The 19,977-nt window shown below is 39.2% G+C and overlaps 1 protein-coding gene and 3 long non-coding RNA genes across 28 annotated transcripts in view; 2 read left to right on the forward strand and 2 right to left on the reverse strand.

The window, feature by feature from the left end:
• LOC144334643 (uncharacterized) overlaps positions 1-19,977 on the forward strand; it is a 190,992-nt gene that overhangs the window by 131,944 nt on the left and 39,071 nt on the right. The window lies entirely within an intron of this gene.
• Positions 1-19,977, reverse strand: part of UNC13B (unc-13 homolog B) — a 235,883-nt gene that overhangs the window by 114,318 nt on the left and 101,588 nt on the right. The window lies entirely within an intron of this gene.
• Positions 7,062-10,287, forward strand: LOC144334653 (uncharacterized). The gene is made up of 2 exons (XR_013404764.1): positions 7,062-9,272; positions 9,319-10,287. It is a non-coding gene; the product is annotated as an uncharacterized LOC144334653 (long non-coding RNA).
• Positions 12,848-14,313, reverse strand: LOC144334659 (uncharacterized). Its single transcript, XR_013404770.1, has 2 exons — positions 14,121-14,313; positions 12,848-13,652 (listed from the first exon to the last, which is right to left on the reverse strand). It is a non-coding gene; the product is annotated as an uncharacterized LOC144334659 (long non-coding RNA).

Genomic DNA, 19,977 nt, shown 5'->3' on the forward strand with positions numbered 1-19,977 from the left:
TTGCCATAGCAACTGCTAGAGTATAATTTACTTCATTTCTTTTAAAAAGAAAATGGAAAAAAACAATGATCACATAGCACCTCAGAATATGTCTATCAACCTAGATCGCTCCAGGCAAGTGACTGCTGTTTCTCATCACAACTGTGAGCCCAAAGAAGCCTTTCTCTGCAGGACACTGCCACTCATCTTTGAGCACTCCACAGCACTCCACAGCAGTTTCTTATACATAAAAGTTCTCAGCAAATCTCTACTGTACTAATAAATTGAATGAGTAATCTGATCCCATCTACTGGGCCCATCTCTAACCTATGAAAAAACAAGTCACGTTCTCTGACAAGCCAGTTCCATACTCTCACCACTTTAGCTCAGAACCATCATAAGATAAATTACACCAGTTTAAATAAGCAAGTTTCCTTCCCTACCCCAAAAATGCATTAAAACACATAACTAGCCAGCAGAACAATTACTGAGGATAGTTAGGTTTTGCTAGGCATTAGTACTGAGAAAAGGAAGGAGAAAATGTCCCAGGAAAAGGAAATTATGCATGCAAAGGCATGTTCAGTGAGCTGAAAATAGTTCCAGAATATCTAGAGTGAGAGGCTACAGAATTATGAAAGAATCTAATGACTATGGGTCTTAGGTAATGTTTAGAAATTAAGTAATATGAAGGATTTGGAATTACCTGGAGGGCAACACAGAGCTATCAGAGCTTTTAAGAGGGGAAAGACAGGATCAGATTTGCCATTTTAGAAAGAGAACAGTGGAACAGTGTGGCCAATGGTGGTTGGTAGGGTAGAAAGGACTGGTGATTCGTAGGGAGGAGGTATCAGGGAGGCTCGTAAGGAGAATGGTGCACTCATCTGTTGATAGCCTGGACTAGGGAAGTGGCAGAGTGGGTAGAGAGAAGGGGATACATTCATGAGATATTCTGGAGGGAAAATCAATAGCATTTAATGAGTAAATAAATGTGGAAAGTGAGGAGAATAAGGATTAAATAATATTGCTTAGGTGTTTAGCTTGAGCTACTGGATGAGTGTGACATCATTCACTGAGAAAATACAACATGGGGGCAGGCTGAAGGAGATGATTAATGCAGGGTTAGGTATATTGACTCTGAGATATCTGTGGAACATCTCAAATGAACATGGCCAGTAGACAGCTAGATATAGGGGTGTGGATGTGGAAAGAGATGTGGAACAGACTTGGAAGTTTTCAGACTATACGTTCCAATAAGGGCAGGGATTTTTCTGCTTTGTTCTTTTGCTGTATCCTCAGCACCTGATAATGCATGGCACAATGTAAAAGTTCAACAAATATTTATAAATGAGCATAAATAAAAATGCAAGTAAATAAAAACACTAAGGCAAGAGTGCAGGCCAAGAAAAAAAAGACTATATGAAGCGGGGGAACCCTAAGGAACAACCACATTTAAAAAGCAAACAGAAATTGTAGAAAGAAGAAGAAAAAGAGTAAGAGAAGGAGGAGGAGGAAGAGGAACAATCGACAGTCCAAAGCGTCGGTGAGGCTGTGGAGCAACTGGAACTCTTGTACATTGTTAGCAAGAATACACAGTGAAGTCAGGCATGGTGGCTCTTGCTTGTAATCCCAGCACTTTGGGAGGCTGAGGTGGGCAGATCACCTGAGGTCAGGAGTTTGATACTAGCCTGGCCAACATGGTTAAACCCATCTCTACTAAAAATACAAAAATTAGCCAGGTGTGGAGATGGGCACCTGTAATCCCAGCTACTCAAGAGACTGAGGCAGGAGAATCACTTGAACCCAGGAGTGGTGGTTGCAGTGAGCCAAGATCATGCCAATGCACTCCAGCCTAGGCGATAGAGTAAGACTCCAACTCAAAAAAAAAAAAAAAAAAGAAGAAGAAAAGAAAGAAAAAGAAACGAAACTAGCTCCAAAGGAATGATAGAATTCAATTTATAACAAGTTCAAAAACAGGCAAAACCAAAAAGTTAGCTGGGCATGGTGGTGCATGCCTGTGGTTCCAGCTACATGGGAGGCTGAGGCAGGACAACTCACAGAATTCAAGAAAACATTTTACTTATGTTTACCGATCTATGATAGAGGATATTACAAAGGACATATTTGAACGGCCACATGAAGAAATACACAGAGAAGGGTCCTGGGCACAGGAGCTTCTGCCCTGTGGATTTGGGATGCACCACCCTCCAAATACATGGATGTGTTTGCCAATACAGAGGCTCCAAAAATCCATAGTTTTGGGATTTTTATGGAGGCTTTATCATATAGGCACAATCAATAGTAGTATTAGCGGTATTATTTTTTGTAGAAACAGAGTCTCACTATGTTGCCCAGGCTGGTCTCAAGCTTCTGGAGTGATCCTCCTGCTTCAGCCTCCCAAAGTGCTGGGATGACAGACATGAGCCACTGTGACTGGCCTGGCATGATCAATTGTTAACTCAATCTCCAGTTCCTCTCCCTTTCCTGAAGGAAATGGAATGGGGCTAAAAGTTCCAAGCTTCTTGGGAGGCCGAGGTGGGTGGATCATTTGAGGTCAGGAGTTCGAGAGCAGCCTGGCCAACATGGTAAAACCTTTTCTCTACTAAAAATACAAAAATTAGCCAAGCATGGTGGCAGGCACCTGTAATTCCAGCTACTTGGGAGGCTAAGGCAGGAGAATCGCTTGAACCCGGGAGGCGGAGGTTGCAGTGAGCCGAGATCACAGCCACTGCACTCCAGCCTGGGTGACAGAGTGAGACTCCATCTCAAAAAAAAAAAAAAAAGAGTTCCAAACTTCCAAACATGGCTTGGTCTTTCTGATAACTGGCTCCTATGCGAAAGCCCATCAAGAGTCCCTCATTAGAACAACAGACATTCCTAGCATCCATAAAATTCCAAGGGATTAGGAGCTCTGTGTCAGGAACCAGAGACAAAGACCAAAATATATGTTTCTTATTATAAAATCACAGTATCACAGCCCCCAGTGGTAATGGCATTGTATTTACAACGTTAAAAATTCTCTAGAGATATGGGAGTATAGCAAATACACCTCAAGTCCAAAACCACTGAACTCCCAATACTTTGAAATCAGAAACCACAGGACCATTCTTAAAATTTCTCTTTACTTTATTCCCCATGTCCAATCAGTCAACAAACTTAGTAGTTAATTCTGCTGAAATCTCCCTCCTCTTGTGCTTTCCTCAAAGATTTAACTGTCCTTATCAAGAAACTTATTACCTTAAGAATTATTAGAGATTATAGAATGATTCTGAATTATTACAGATATTTGACTGGACTTCTTAAAAATTTGTTTTAGAAACCGGGTCTTGCCCTATCACCCATGCTGGAGTGCAGTGACAATCATGGCTCATTGCAGCCTCAACCAATCCTCCTACCCTAGCCTCCTGAGAAGCTGGGACTACAGGCACATGCCATCACACTCGGCTAATTTTTATATTTCCTGTGGAGATGGGGTCTCACCATGTTGCCCAGGCTGGTCTCGAACTCCTAAGCTCAAGCAATCCACCTGCCTCAGGCTCCCAAAGTGCTGGGATTACAGGAGTGAACCATGTGCCTGGCCATTTTTTAATTTTAATAAGAATTACTTGAGGCTCTTGTTTAGAATGTAAATTTTAAACTCTACTCACAGAGATTCTAACTCAAATGGCTTAGAGTAGCTTAGGAATCCGCCATTTTTGTTATTGTTGGAATCTATCTTTTTAACAAGAAACCTGGTGACTCTCATGCCAATGATTCTTGAATTACATTGCAAAAAACACAGCTATGGAATTTCCTATTTGAAAAAGCCATTAGTACTCCTGTGCTAATGGAGGAAGAAGGCAGCGAGACCCACCATCCTACCGAGCCTGAAGAAAAGTTCAATGTGATCATACAGTGAAAAAATTCTAGCAGTTCTAAGACCAAAGTACATCCTCTTTCCTAGAAGGTAAACCTCTGCACTTATCCCCATCCCCTAGGCTGGGTGACTAGGCTATAGCAACACACTCACAGGCTTCTCCTTCTGCACATTTTATCTTGTTTCTAGTGGAAAATGTAAGAAATCAGAAATAGTCACATTAAAAAATGAGGTCTATGATTATCAAAACACTCCCAGGCAACTGTTACACCACGCATTAGTAGTCCAGTACTGGCTAATTTTTCCATGACATTAAAATGATGGAATACTTAAGCCCCAGACTCCATGTGAACAGCCATCTGTTCAGGGAATGACAGGAACTCACCTATCAACTACTAAATTGTAGTAATTACCAGGTAGCTCATAAGGACCATAAACTCTAACACTAGAAATTATTCTCTTCCCTTTTTCTAGACAGTTGATTAGGTAAGTACTGTAGAACTTCTCTTTCTAAGGAAAACAGTAGTAAAGAAGCTATAATTAAGGAAAACACTTCAAATCTAACATTGGAGAATAACAGAAAGAAAAACTATTCACCAACCTTACTTGTGATATAGATAGAAAAATCCAAAATGAAATACAAGCAAATCAAACCTAGCATTATAGTAAAAGAATAATTCACCATAACCAAGTAGGTTATATTTTAGAAAGCAAAGATGATTTATTAATAGAAACTGATCAATGCATTCATTATATTAATAAGTCAAAGAAAAATACCCATGAATAATTGGTTAAGTACTATTAAGGCATTTTGAAATGTTCAACATCCACTAATATTTTCAAATATAAAAGCTCTACTGAAGTATAAGATAGAGAAAAATACATAAATCATAACTGTACTGCTCAACATTTTTGTTTTTATTTTTTTGAGACAGAGTCTTGCTCTGTCAACCAGGCTGAAGTGCAGGGCCAAGATCTTGGTTCACTGTAACCTCTGCCTCCCGGGTTCAGACGATTCTCCTGCCTCAGCCTCTCAAGTAGCTGGACTGCAGGCGTCCGCCACCATGCCTGGCTAATTTTTTTATTTTTAGTAGAGATGGGATTTCACCATGTTGGCCAGACTGGTCTCAAACTCCTGACCTCAAGTGATCCCCCGGCCTTGGCCTCCCAAAGTGCTGGGATTACAGGTGTGAGCCACCATGCCCAGCCTGTACTACTCAATAAATACTGTGAACACACTCAGGTAACCAGCACACAGACCAAGAAACAGCATTCCCAGAACCCAGCAAAACTCTTCCTACTCCTTTTTTAGTAGCTACCAGCTTTTGAACTAGCTGTTCACACTGCCTATCACACTCTTTCCCCAGAGAGTCACATGTTAATTCCCTCACCTATTTCAAGTCTATTCAAATGTCACCTTCTCATGTGGCCAATACTCAGAATTTTATTTAAAATTGCAACTCAACTCCAATCCTAGCATTACCAACTGCTTTTCACTCTTTTATGGGTCCACTCTCTAACATCTTATATTTCCTTATTATGTTCATTGTCTATCTCTTCCCACCCAGGATCTTTGTTTTGCTCTCTGATATATCCCAAACACCTAGAACAAAACCTGGAATGTAAGTGTCAAAAACATGTTTGTAGAAGGAAGTAACAAAAGGAAAAGATGGGAGGGGGAGAAGGGGCGGGTGGGGGGGCACGGTGTTGTTGAGTGGGCCAGTGAGGCTAAATGTGAAAATAAGTACCAGCAGCAGAAATATAAATAGGTAAAATATTTTTAGAGTACAATTTGACAGTATCTAACAAAATTGTATGATTCCAATTATAGAAATGCATTTATTCAACTAATATTTATTGGGCAAAGGTACTATGGATACACAGATAAGCATATTAATAAATCAAAGGAAAATACCTATGAACAATGGGTATACTCATGAAATGTACGGCCAAAGAAGGAAACAAATATTAATCAAATAATCACATGAACAGAGTAAGTGCTATAGAGGAAAGATACATAATATGTAATAGGGGATGGGAGACTCATTTGCACATGTTTATTAAAAAAAGTGTATAAAGTTGCTCACTATAGTATTGTGTTTTAGTAGCAAAAACTGAGGAGCAATCCAAATGTCTACAAATAGGGGAAAAAATTTTAAATTATAGTATATTCAAACTATGCAATATGTCACACTTGAATATCATCAATCTTTTATGTGCAACTACAATTTACAGGAAATACAAAAGACGGAAGAGTGTGTTAAGCTAAACTATGGGAATGTTTTGAGCAAAATATGGAATGTAAAAAACTCTGTAAGTCAAACAAAACCATATAGTCAAATGGCCTGATTTCTTCAATAAACAAATTGTAAGGAAAAAAAGTAGGAGATGGAGGGGGAACCCATAGAATAAAAAAGAATTGTAAGACAGGGTCAGGAATGGTGGCTCACACCTGTAATCCCATCACTTTGGGAGGCTGAGGCAGGCAGATCACCTGAGGTCAGGAGTTCAAGACCAGCCTGGCCAACATGGTGAAATCCTGTCTCCACTAAATATACAAAAAAAATTATCCGGTTGTGGTGGCATGTGCCTGTAGTCCTAGCTACTCAGGAGGCTAAAGCAGGATAATCTCTTGATCCCAGGAGGCAGAGGTTGCAGTGAGCTGAGATCATAGCCACTGCACTCCAGCCTGGGTGACAGAGTGAGACTATCTCAAAAACAAAACAAAACAAAACAAAACAAACAAAAATATTGTAAGACATATCAAAAAGAGAAAACAAGCAAAAATAAACTGCAGCGTTTAAAGATACATACTTGGGTGATAATATATATAGAACAAGAAGGGAGTAATTATCACAAAAGTTGGGATAGCAGGCACTTTTAGGGAATGGGGGTTGTGATTGGGAAGAGGCATATGGAGGCTTTCTGGGGTGGTTGGCAAAGGTCTATCTTTTGCCTACCTTATACTAATACATTTAAACATCTGTTTTATAAAGTTGTCTATACACCTGTGTTATATTCTACCATTAAAAAGATTTTTAATGCAGCAAACTGCTCACATCACTATAATCACTGCTATCTAATTGTTTCATTCTTCTGCAGAAAATCATTAAAGGCTCCCCCTTGCCTTCAAGATAAAATATAAACAGTTTGCTATGGCATTCAAGCCCTTCATGATATGAGTTCTCAGTGTCTCTCTGGCCTCATCTGACCCTTTCCCACTCTTCTTATTCCCTCCCCTGGAGCCATCAAGAATTTTCAACTTGCAGTACCCCAAGGTACCTTAAGTCATGCTTTTTCATCTTAGTGTCCTTGTACTATGAACTCTTTTCTCCTTCTTCACTTAAGTATCTGCTACTCATCCTTCAAGACTCAATTTATGCCAAGGATTTGGGGGAGAGGTAGAAATGAATAGGTAAACTGCAGAGATTGTTAGGGCAGTGAAACTATACTATACTATAAGGGTGGATATGTGTCATTACACATTTGTCAAAATCCATAGAATGTACAACACAAAGAGAGAACCATAATGTAAACTACAGACTTTGTTTGAGGTATTTCCTCTAGGAAGCAGTTCCTAATCATCCCAAATTTGCATTACATTTTCTTTCTCTGTATTCCTTGAATATCAAGTACTTACCTTTCCCAAAATGGTACTACTTATGTTTCTTCCTCTCTGAACTTGAGCTCCCTGAGGTCAGGGACTTTCATTTCTTTTTTTTTTTTTTTTTGAGACAGTCTCTCACTCCCAGGCTCGAGTGCAGTGGTGTGATCTCAGCTCACTGCAACATCTGACCCCAGGGTTCAAGCAATTCTCCTACCTCTGCCTCTTGAGTAGCTGCGATTACAGGAGCACACCACCATGCCCAGCTAATTTTTTTTTTTTTTTTTTTGAGATGGAGTCTTGCTCTGTAACCAGGCTGGAATGCAGTGGCATGATCTTGGCTCACCACAACCTCCGTCTCCCAGGTTCAAGCGATTCCCCTGCCTCAGCCTCCTGAGTAGCTGGGACTACAGGTGCGCACCACCACACCCAGCTAATTTTTTGTATTTTTTAGTAGAGACGGGGTTTCACCATGTTGGCGAGGATGGTCTCGATCTCCTGACCTCGTGATCCACCCACCTCAGCCTCCCAGTGAAACCTATAACAAGAAGCCATCAGATGACCATGATTTTATGGTAATAACTGACCTGTATGCATATACAACACACACTGTACTCAGCATAGACACGTAAGTGTTGATAGCAAATGAAACTTGGATACATTAATCTGACATTTTTAACATGGTTAATTGTGTGTAATTGTAATTGAACATAAATGATAATAAGTTGATGTAATGACTGCAATTAACCACCTCAAATTTCCTTTTGGAGGAAGGCAGGATAGAAATAAATAAGTGAGTCAGAAGACTAAAATTAACAATATTTTTATCAGCCAAACCATATTGTAATAGTTTCTCTTTTCTTTGTTAGTTTGCCAGCACCTATAATTAGCATCAATATCAGCTGCTTCCACTGATACCACATATCTAGTGTAAAACTCATCACCCACCCTTACTGACAGTCCTAGACCCATTGCACTGCCCTACCACTAAAATAATACTCCCTGTGCACTCACTCTAAGGAGTCCATAACTAGTATATTTTTTTGTCTCTCATAGTCTTAGTCCTAGACTGGAGGTACCAGAAGCTGTAGACTGGCTGATCCTTTACTCCCCACTCCCCAATGGGATAAGGTAGTAGGGAAAAAGAATGTTCCAGCCAGTAAGAGATTCCTTGACCAGGACTTGGGGAGTGGGGTGAGGTGGAGTATGTTACCTTTTGAACCCTTTCTTCCTACTTTTCATTTATTCTACTATGAATAATGTCTCCTTTCAAACAGTACATTCCAAATAACTTCAAAGGTCATCTCTAAACTCATCTTTTCTAGAATGCCTTCCTGAACGAACTTTATGCCATTCTCAACCATTTACTTCTTCTTCTGTCACCTCAGCACTTTCCTCTCTACTTCCACAATATTATTATTGAAAATGAAATCAAAGGATTACCCAAAATGACATGTAAGCAGAAAGACAGAAGTTAAACCACAGGAAGAACTTTGACGAGGACACTAAACAAAAGACCCAGTTATCAAGACCTCTTTTTGGGGAATCAGAAAATCGAGGACCCAGATGGTAGAGGAGAAAAAGATAGGCTAAGCAGGCAAGCAGAAAGGAGACTCAGTGAATCATGGCACAGGAACTGTTTGCTTATGGCTATCCTCAGTGTGCTATCTCTGCAATATAATTTGTAGGAAGGGTGACTATCCCTAAAAGCTAAGGGAAGATAAAGCACTCTCATACTTTGTTAATGGGAATATAAATAGTACAGCGTCCATAGTGGGCAATTTTGTAATATATTTCAAAATTCAAACGCATTGTTAAATGTACAATGCTTTGTTTGTACAATGTACAATGTACATTGTTTGTACAATGTTTGTACAAGTAGGCCCAGCAATCCTACTTCTAGCTATTCATCCAACAGAGATATTCACACATGTATAAAATTATGTATGTAAAATATCAATTTCAGTATTGTAACTGCAAATACTGGAAGCAAGTTAAATGTACATTAATAGCAATTCTAATCCTAGTATATACCCAAAAGAATTGAAAATAGTTATTCAAATACTTGTATACTATTGTTCATAGCAGCACTATTCATAATAGCCAAAAGTGGTTAAAAAAAACCATATTTCATCAACTATGAATGGATAAACAAAATATGGTATATCCGTACAATGAATTAGTATTCAGCCATAAGATGGGATAAAGGACTGATACATGCCACAATGGTGAATGAACCTCAAAAACATTATGCTGCTAAATAAACCAGTCACAAAAGGTCTACTACTATATGATTCCATTTATGTGAAATATCGAGAATGAGTAAATCCATAGAGACAGAAAGTAGATCAGTGGTTGCCAGGGTTGAGGGGTGGAGAGAATGGAGAGTGACAGTTTAATGGGTACGAGATCTCCTTTGAGGGGGATAAAAATGTTTTGGAACTAGATAGGTAATGGTTCTAGAATTTATGAATATACTAAACGTCACTAAATTATATATTTAAAATGGTTTATTTTATGCTACATGAATTTCAACTCAATTTTTAAAATATCCATTATTATGAACATGTTCCCTACATGTAGTCATACATATATGAAAAAAAGCAAGACACTAAACACAGTTCATAGCATACTACCATTCGTGGGGATGGGGAATATATACTTATATGTTTATGAATGCATACACTTTTTCTAGAGAAATCCACAGTAAATGGTAGTAGTGGTTACCTCTGGGTAGAAACTATATGGCTAAAGGACACGGTACAGAAAAAAAGATGTTTTTCATAGCATACATTTTTATATCGAATTTTGTACCTTACGCACATGGTTCCTTTCAAAAAATAAAATAAAATGGGGAAAATATCCTACTTATAAGATAAACAAGAATCAGCTACCTACAGAACTCCAGAATGATTGGGATGCTTTAATGCAATAGCCAATATAGGAGGCTCAGGAAAAAAAAAAAAAAAAAGTGGCAAAAAGGTAGAACAAAGGTGGCAAAAGAAGTATATGACCTGGGGACATATGCCTTCTGGGATTTTAAAAATGAGAAGGAGAAATAGAGGACATTGAAGAAGTGGATGAATCTGCAGAGTGGAGGCCAGCTGGTAATGCAATCCTATTTTCCTGCAGGGCATGTGGTCCTGGGTAAATAAGTAAAAAGTAATCATAAGGCTCTTCTGCTTCCAGTGTTCACAGAAACAGGTCTTCCGTCACAGCAACAAAATTTTAGCCACCAAAATATTAAGTGGCCAAAACTTTCAATTTCTACGATGCATTTAAACAGAGAGAAGCTCATAGATGACAATGAGGACTCTAGGTATCTGGAGTGAAAGAAAGAAAAAGCTCCCAAAGAAATGAATCTGCCAAACTGGGTGAGCCCTGTACATCTTGGCTTTCTGCAGGCCAGCAACAACAGGGGGATTCATTTCCTCTGGCAGATCAGCAAGCACAACTATGACATCACTGTACTGTAAGTCAGTGTGTCCTGCATCTTTGTAATCCTCTCCTCCTTCTTTTCATTTATACTACTGTGAACAACCTTTCATTTCAATGAACACATTTTGATTAGTTCTTTCAAAAGTAATTTCTAAACATATATTTCTGGAAAGCCTTCTTGAACAAACTTTATGCCATTCTTAACCATTTATTTATTCCTTTGCCACCTCGGGACTTTCCTTCTTTCCATGGTATTACTGTATTCCCATTGAGTATACAGTATACTTTCCATGGTATTACTGGGTACACACTGTGAATATGTAATTATAAATTACATATTCAAGTTGCTGTCTTTGTACAATTACCTCTTCTGACTTGAGTCTAGGTTGTGATTCAGATCTTTTTATTGTTTTTGCATTCTCCCATTAATTATTTCCTGGCCCCTGCAAATATACTCCCTGGTTTACGTAGCTACTCACTAAGAACAAGAACTCCCCCAAGAAAATATAAAAGCCTTTGCAAAGGAGAAAATGAAAAGCTCTATAATGGATAAGCTCCTTTGTACTCAAGGGCTTTGGATTTCTTTTCTGTAATGCTGGAGTCTCAAAGCTTCATGGGAAAAATTAAATATGACAGTTCTCTGTCTGGCATCTGCTTCAATGTCATTTCTACTAGGGATACCCGTGAGCATTTTAATGCTTATAAATTACCTTATAATATAGCCAACAAAGCATTAGTTATTGCCAACCTCAAGTCTCAATTGCTGAATATGAGTCTAATAGTCATAATTACAGAAGCATCCTAGCAATCTACAAGCTCTGGAGAAAGTAAATTTCCAACCTGAAGAAAAAGGATGCCATCTTCCAGAAAATACTGCAAATTACACTCTCTTTCAACGATCATTGTTTTTTGTTTTTTTGTTTTTTCCTCCTTTATTTTTCCTCTAAAGGCTAAATTGTCTTCCCCTAAAACCTGGATGGGATGAGGTTCCTCAGGGGAAAACAACCAAGCATCACTCCCTGAGTGCCTAACACATCAGACAGCAAAACTAAGAAACCAAAGACTGTGTCCCTACCCTTGCAATTCACCAGTCTCATATGAGGGAAAACACGATCGCTCAGGGAGCAATGATAAATCTAAGAAAATGTTTTGAGTACATTACTAAACTATACTAAAGGATAATGATAAGTGGTAGGCTAATGGGTATTAGTTCCATTATTATGCTCTAAAACTTTTTTATTTTACATTTATTCTTTCATAATTCAGACAAAAAGAACAATTTGGCCTCTGTGGGAGGGAAAACAATTATCATTGAAAGACATTGCATAACTAAAATTTTGACTCAGTTTTTAAAAATAAAAATTAAAATGTTAGGGGAATATACACGAAACTGTGAAGAGTAGTTATCCCGGAGTGGAATAGAGGTGGGAAATTGAAGAGTACTTTCACTTTCTATATTACACATTTCTGAATCATTTGAAGACTTTTATAGTACACACGTTACATATTTCTATTTTTAAAAAAGTTTAAGAAAGGGACTCAGTATGTTGGAAGAGGAAAAAAATAACTCTTCACAACACCACAAAAAGTGACCACTACAAATTCAAAATTAGTGAGGAAACTAACACATTCTATGGACATAAACTGCAGAAGTTCTTGACCCAGGAACAAATGTGTGAAAGTCATTCTAGGAGGGTGAGTGCAGACAGAGGAAACATTTCTATCGTATTCAAGGCCAGGATTTTGGGAAACAGATCTTTGCTATGGAAAGCAATGGGGAAAATAAAATAAACCATCTATTTATTCACTATTTTTTTTTTTTCTGAGACAGGCTCTCACTCTGTCACCCAGGCTGGAGTGCAGTGGCATTATCTTGGCTCACTGCAGTCTCAACTTCCTGGGCTCAAGTGATCCTCCCACTTCAGACTCCCAAGTAGCTGGGACTACAAGCACACACCACCACATCAGGCTAATTTTTGTATTTTTTGTAGAGAGAGGGTTTCATCATGTTGCTCAGGCTGGTCTCGAACTCCTGAGCTCAAGCAACCTACCCACCCTAGCCTCCCGAAGTACTGGGATTACAGACACAAGACACTGCACCTAGCCCCTGTGGCTTTTAAATAAATCCTTAGAACATAGTGAGAACCCAAAAAGGACACTGATCAAGAAGTATTCAAATCTCAACTATAAGTTAGCTGTGGACATTTTATTGTAGTATATGGTACTCTAAAACCAATTCAGGCCAGGCACAGTGGCTCACACCTGTAATCCCAGCACTTTGGGAGGCTGAAGCAGGCAGATGATTTGATGTCAGGAGTTGAAGACCAGCCTAGCCAACATCACGAAACCCTGTCTCTATTAAAACTACAAAAATTAGCCTGGCGTGGTTCTGGGTGCCTGTAATCCCAGCTACTCGGGAGATTGAGGAAGGGGAATCACTTGAACCCAGGAGGCGGAGGTCACAGTGAGCCGAGATCACACTACTACACACACCCCAACCTGGGCAACAAAGTGAGACTCCATCTCAGAATGAATGAATGAATGAATGAGTAAATAAAACCAATTCAAAGGATGGAAAGAATAATCAAAAGATCTCTCTGATGTATATACCTGTATATTCAAACAGCAGTAAAACTTCTCAGATGATTCACAAGAAAATGCTAATGATGATTACCTCTGGGGAGAAGACTCAAGTGGCTGGAGAATAGGAACAGGAGGGAGACCTTTTATTATACTCTCTTTAATATTTTAAAACGTTTATACCAAGTATATTAGCTACTCAATAAATGAATTAATTTTAATTAAAGCAAAGGGCAGTAGCCACATAAGAAAAGCACATGTTTCTGAATGGCAAATTATATCCCATGAGATTTTTGCCATCACAGGGTGGTGGTACAGCAGAAAGAACACAGACATTTGAGTCAAGCCGACCAAAGTTTTAACCCTAGTTCACCCATTTCCTAGAAACAAGTGATGCAGAAAAAGATAACTGGTTGGGAGACTTGGGAGAAGAAAAGACTCTGAGCTGCTCTTCACAATACCATGCAAAGTGGCCATTAAGAATTCATAACTTGGCCGGGCGTGGTGGCTCAAGCCTGTAATCCCAGCACTTTGGGAGGCCGAGATGGGTGGATCACGAGGTCAGGAGATCGAGACCATCCTGGCTAACACGGTGAAACCTCATCTCTACTAAAAATACAAAAAAATTAGCTGGGCGTGGTGGCAGGCGCCTGTAGTCGCAGCTACTCGGAGGCTGAGGCAGGAGAATGGCGTGAACCCGGGAGGTGGAGCTTGCAGTGAGCCGAGATAGTGCCACTGCACTCCAGCCTGGGCAACAGAGCAAGACTCTGCCTCAAAAAAAAAAAAAAAAGAATTCATAACTTTATCCAGCCAAGGTAAAGAAAAGAAAAAAAAAAAAAAAGAATTCAAAACTAACAAGAAAACCAATACATTCTACAACTTTAAATCACAAATGACTTGAGAACACAGAATTTTAACCCAGAGGACACTGAACAAAATGCTCCAAACCCATGATATCTATTGAAGTATGATTTTACAGTATGACAAAAAATGATTGGGAAATTATGGAGCTGGACATCTTTTTTATGAGAGAGCACTGCAATTTGGATGCAGCCAAAGGCCAGCTGGTGTAGGGACTAAATAGCCCACTCATAGGGCCCTAAATTTAAGTGAATAGCATACATATTATATTATGGCTTCAAGAAGTGGATGCATTTACAATTAAACCCAAGGTAGCAATGTCCCAGAGGAACCTGGGCATCAGGAGAGAGTTCAATAATCTCTCAGGTCTCCCAGGATTATCTTTGGCATCTGTCCCCCAAATTTCATTGTGGGGCATTCTTTATGAAGGCTGTCAGAAGTCCTAGCAGGCCGTGCTAATGTCTTCAGAGGGCCTGCCACAGAATAGGAACATGTCATTACAAGGGGATACAGAGGACAGATTTTCTGAGTTCTGTGCCTTCAAAATTCAGTTACAGTGAGAGATTCTGGTTCTCTTTAAGGCATTATTAGGAACATCGATTAATCTACTATACACTCTTGAATCTGTAAGACATGCAAATTCTTGACTGGGTGAGGTGGCTCACACCTGTAATCCCAGCAGTTTGGGAGGCTAAGGCAGGAGGATCACTTGAGGCCTGGAGTTTGAGACCAGCCTGGGCAACATAGTGAGACCCCCATTTCTACAAAAAAAGAAAAGGAAAAAAAAAAAGAATGCTAGTATTAGTTGAGAGTGCGAGGCCACAAAGCTGTCTAAGAGATACGTCTCTAAGAGATACGTCTCCTGATAGGCAGGGGTTATCAGCATGGTGCCTACTGTCATATGGAAAATAAGTAATACAGATACAGATTTCTAGCCAGGCTTCTTTTTTACTTGGAGCTGTGTGAGGTAGTTAGGTCTGATCGTCAGGAAGCACTAGATCCTCTCAAGATGGTGTCCTCTGGCATGAAATAGTGGAGTGATAGTCCCATACTCTACATGACCAAGCTTTGACACAGTAATTGCCACTTGGGTCAGCTCCCTCTGGCTGTGGTGGGTCCAGAATAAAAGAAAGGTATCCTGGACCAAAAACAAGTGGATAACATTTCCTGTTCTACTGAAAGTCCATAAGACCCAACTAGGAAAGCAAGTCCTAGCCTCCATTGAGAGGCAGCCAACACAGCCCACAGGCCTAAAGCTAGTCTTGTTTCTGGTAGGTGTGAAAATGAGACTAAGGGAAGCACTGGCAGTACCTGCCTAGAGTTTTGTTTGTGGTTGATTTTAGTTGGGGATTATACCATCATCACTTGTAGAGCAGGCAGGAACCTAATCTTTCAAGTGGGGAATACCTAGTTACATATACAGTATGACCTATTTCTCTGCCTCCCCAAACAGGCAGAATATTAGAAATAAGACAGGTAATAGAGTGGCAGTGAACAGTTTTAGATGGAGACCAAGAACAATAAGAGGCTATAAGAGGAGTATTTGAATATGGTGCACACTAGGGATATAAGTATCAGGTCCAATGGCTGAAAAGTAGTGGAAAGCATTGAAAACCTACTGCTTCCCATCTAAGAATCAACAAATATCAATGCAGTGGACACTAGGACCAGGACATTTGACAGTAAGAGTTGAAAATGAGGAAGGGTAAGTAATTTTATTAAACATGCCTCTTTTGGGTATGCTGGTAAAAGAAATTCTTTTGAAGTTTGTGGTGGTCAAATAATTTGTCACAACCCAACAACTAAGCAGTACATTACTGGCAATGCTTCTGAATGTTTGGTCACTTGTTATTCATGATGTGACTCACATCCAACTGTTCTGAACTGATTCATTCTTCAAGAAAATTTTTAAACAATATGTTGGGTTATGCCCTGTTTTACTAATTTAAAAGAATGATTCATACTCAGGATATTTTGGTTTATGATTTGTATAGATCACTAATTATAGGCAATACTGTAACAAAACCAGTGAAACAAACCCTTAACAGATAACCAGAAAAATCTCTTTGAAACTCCAAGGTGGGCTATATCTCAAGCAAAAGTTCAAGCTATCTTTGAGATCATAATATATATAGAAATAACACAGATCCCAGAAGCTTTTTGTTTCAGACATGGTAAGTGGTTAAGGGAGGCTTTAGGGATATCATCAATAAAAGGTACATCACAACTCTAAAAGCTACTTAGAATTTTCAATGAAGGAATCACTGGTATTGTTGAACTAAACTATGTCAATCTCCACAATAAATTATCATTCAACTAAGTCTCAAATTCAAATTTAAAAAGTGAATCTATGATAACTTCCTTCTGTATTGTCCGGTTTGGGTAATTTTAAAATATTTATCCCTTTTAAAATTGTCATAAAATAAATGCATGTTCTTTGGAGGAAATCTGGAAAGTACAATAAAGTATAAAGAAAAAATAAAACAGGTCAGGCGTGGTGGCTCACGCCTATAATCCCAGCACTTTGGGAGGCCAAGGCGGGTGGATCACTTAAGGTCAGGAGTTTGAGGCCAGCCTGGTCAACACGGTGAAACCCTGTCTCTACTAAAAACACAAAAATTAGCCACGTGTGATGGTAGGCGCCTGTAATCCCAGCTACTCAGGAGGCTGAGGCAGGAGAATCGCTTGAACCTGGGAGGCAGAGGTTGCAGTGACCTGAGATTGTGCCACTGCACTCCAGCCTGGGTGATAGAGTGAGACTCCATCTCAAAAAAAAAAAAAAAAAAAAAAAAAAAAAAGCTTACTTATAATCCTACCACTGAAAGCCATTATTAAAACTATATTTCCTTGTGGTTTTTCTATGTATATATGTATATAATTTATTTTTTAGATAACTGAGATCATCTTAATCAGGTTAGGATCCTATTTTTAAAAACTGATACATATATTTCCTATATCTTAAAAAATTATGTAAAAGTATACAATTCCATCATATGGAAATACCATAATTATCCATACTTCCTTTCTTTGTAATTTTTCACCATTATAAATAAAACCTATACATAAATCTTCCTTTGTACCTCTAGTTATTTTCCTTGAACCCTTCCTAGAAGCAAAATCACTGAGTTAGAAAGGTTGTACTAATTTACATACCCTAGCAGTATAAGTAGTCATCTCACCAAACCCTCATCAGATGCTAAATCACTTCTGAATCAATTCTCAATTGTAGCCAGTGATACTGTCATTAATACAGTGGGTGGGCAAAGCAGACATGTATAAAAACTGAAAAGAGCAGAAAGTTGTTGAACTTAGCAGTAGTCAGACTGTTTGGTATGGCAACATGGTGTGTTGCTACATTATTTGACAAGATATAGGTAGAAATATTATCCTTATTGAAGAGTGAAGTGTGAATACCTTAGAAAGTTTAGGTATGTTTGGAAAAGGAACAGACCAGTTTATCTCTCTAGCTCAACTTCTGACCATTTAGCCTTGTAGCTAAATGTTTATATTATACTGATACCATTTGTTGCAAGATTTGTATCAAATATGCAAATCAGATTGCACAGCCTCAGAACAGCTCTATAACTTGAGGGGCAATAAGACCTGCAAAAGTAAACATGATGTACTGAGGCTCAAGCATGCAAAAAGCCGCGTGCATCTCTTGGTATCTGCTACCAACTCCCAGCTGAGGCCACATCTGAAGAACATATCCTAAAAGAAAGTATATCCACCTTCTAACGTGAATATATAAAATCTAACCTGCTAAAAGGAAGGAAAGTAATGGGAATTTGTGGTGGTAGTAAGAATGATTTTAACAGAGATGCAAAGGCAATTTAAGCGGGGCTGGGGGTGTGTCTGTCTGTTTTTTTTTTTTTTTTGAGACGGAGTCTCACTGTCACCCAGGTGGAGTGCAGTGGCATGATCTCAGCTCACTAAAACCTCCACCTCCCAGGTTCAAGTGATTCTCCTGTCTCAGCCTCCTAAGCAGCTGGGATTACAGGCGCCCGCCACCACACCCAGCTAACTTTTGTATTTTTAGTAGAGATGGGGTTTCACCATGTTTGCCAGGATGATCTCCATCTCCTTGACCTCGTGATTCACCTGCCTTGGCCTCCCAAAGTGCTAGAATTACAGGCATGAGCCACTACACTAGGCCAAAAATGCCTTTTTAACACATGGTCTTAGAACAACTGGAAATCCACATGCAGAAAGATGATCTTCACTCAAATCATAGCACATACAAATGCAATATGTGAACCTTGATTAACTTCTACAATGGTACAAAAAGGACAAGAAAGTTTGGGGGAAAACTGGGGATACTTGAATATAGGATAGATATCAATGACATTATAAAATTTTGTTAAATTCTTGGTGTGTTGGTGGTTTTGTAATCTTATGTGAGTTTATATTCTAAGGTTAAAAAAAAAACTTTCAAGAATCTTAAAGACTGTTATCTTATTGTTGGTAATAGCACTGGGTATATTAATCCTAAAATTTGCTTGTGTACATTACTGGACACAGCAAATGAATAAATAATTTGGTGTTCTTGGGAATAGAGGTTCTCATTGGAAGATATATATGTATGTGTGTGTGTATATACATGTGTGTATATATATATGTGTATATATGTGCATAATACACACACACACACACATATATATATTTATATGAGAGAGAGACAGCAAGAGAGAGAGAATGAAAAAAGACCAGGAAAACCTTGTGATAAGGGTGTTAATTGGTGATACCAGTATGAACGTAGTGTGTTTCCTAGTTCCATCCAAAGAGCCAAGAAGCAAGAGCCCTCCTGTAGCAAAGAGCAAAACTAGTGCCAAGATCTTGATTTCTAAATACCATTCCCCACTAAAAATAACCAGGCTCATTGGAGAAACGACTTATTCTAGGACTGAGGAGGCAAAGTACAAGATGAACTTGGAATATTTTGTACTAAGGAAGGAAGGAAGTGGTCAAAGAATGATAGGGCCATGTCAAAATGACACAGGATCCAGTTAAAAGGAATACTCACAGGTCAAATTCAGGACAATTTGAGCATCAAAGAAAATGGCAGAACAGGATTACAAAACACTGGGTAAAAAAAAAAAATCATGTGTCCATAGTGATACTCATTTTAAAAGAGGGATAGGGGCCGGGCGCGGTGGCTCAAGCCTGTAATCCCAGCACTTTGGGAGGCCGAGACGGGTGGATCACGAGGTCAGGAGATGGAGACCATCCTGGCTAACACGGTGAAACCCCATCTCTACAAAAAAATACAAAAAACTAGCCGGGTGAGGTGGCGGGCGCCTGTAGTCCCAGCTACTTGGGAGGCTGAGGCAGGAGAATGGCGTGAACCCGGGAGGCAGAGCTTGCAGTGAGCTGAGATCCGGCCACTGCACTCCAGCCTGGGCGACAGAGCAAGACTCCATCTCAAAAAAAAAAAAAAAAAAAGAGGGATAGGGAGTATGAGAAGAGCGAAAGCTCTTCTTTACAAAAGACTGACAACTACTCAGTATAATAAAACTGTGACAGTGACACAATAAGAAATAAATATTTGGTCTCTGACCCCAGTTCTTGGCACACAGCTTCTAAAACCCTTTTAACTCCTTGATAGGGATAAGAAGACTGTCTTTTGTTATTAATAATAAGCCCCTTTCAATCATACCTGAGT

The sequence above is a fragment of the Macaca mulatta genome, chromosome 15 (genome assembly GCF_049350105.2).
Source record: "Macaca mulatta isolate MMU2019108-1 chromosome 15, T2T-MMU8v2.0, whole genome shotgun sequence".
Classification (NCBI taxonomy): Eukaryota; Metazoa; Chordata; class Mammalia; order Primates; family Cercopithecidae; genus Macaca; species Macaca mulatta.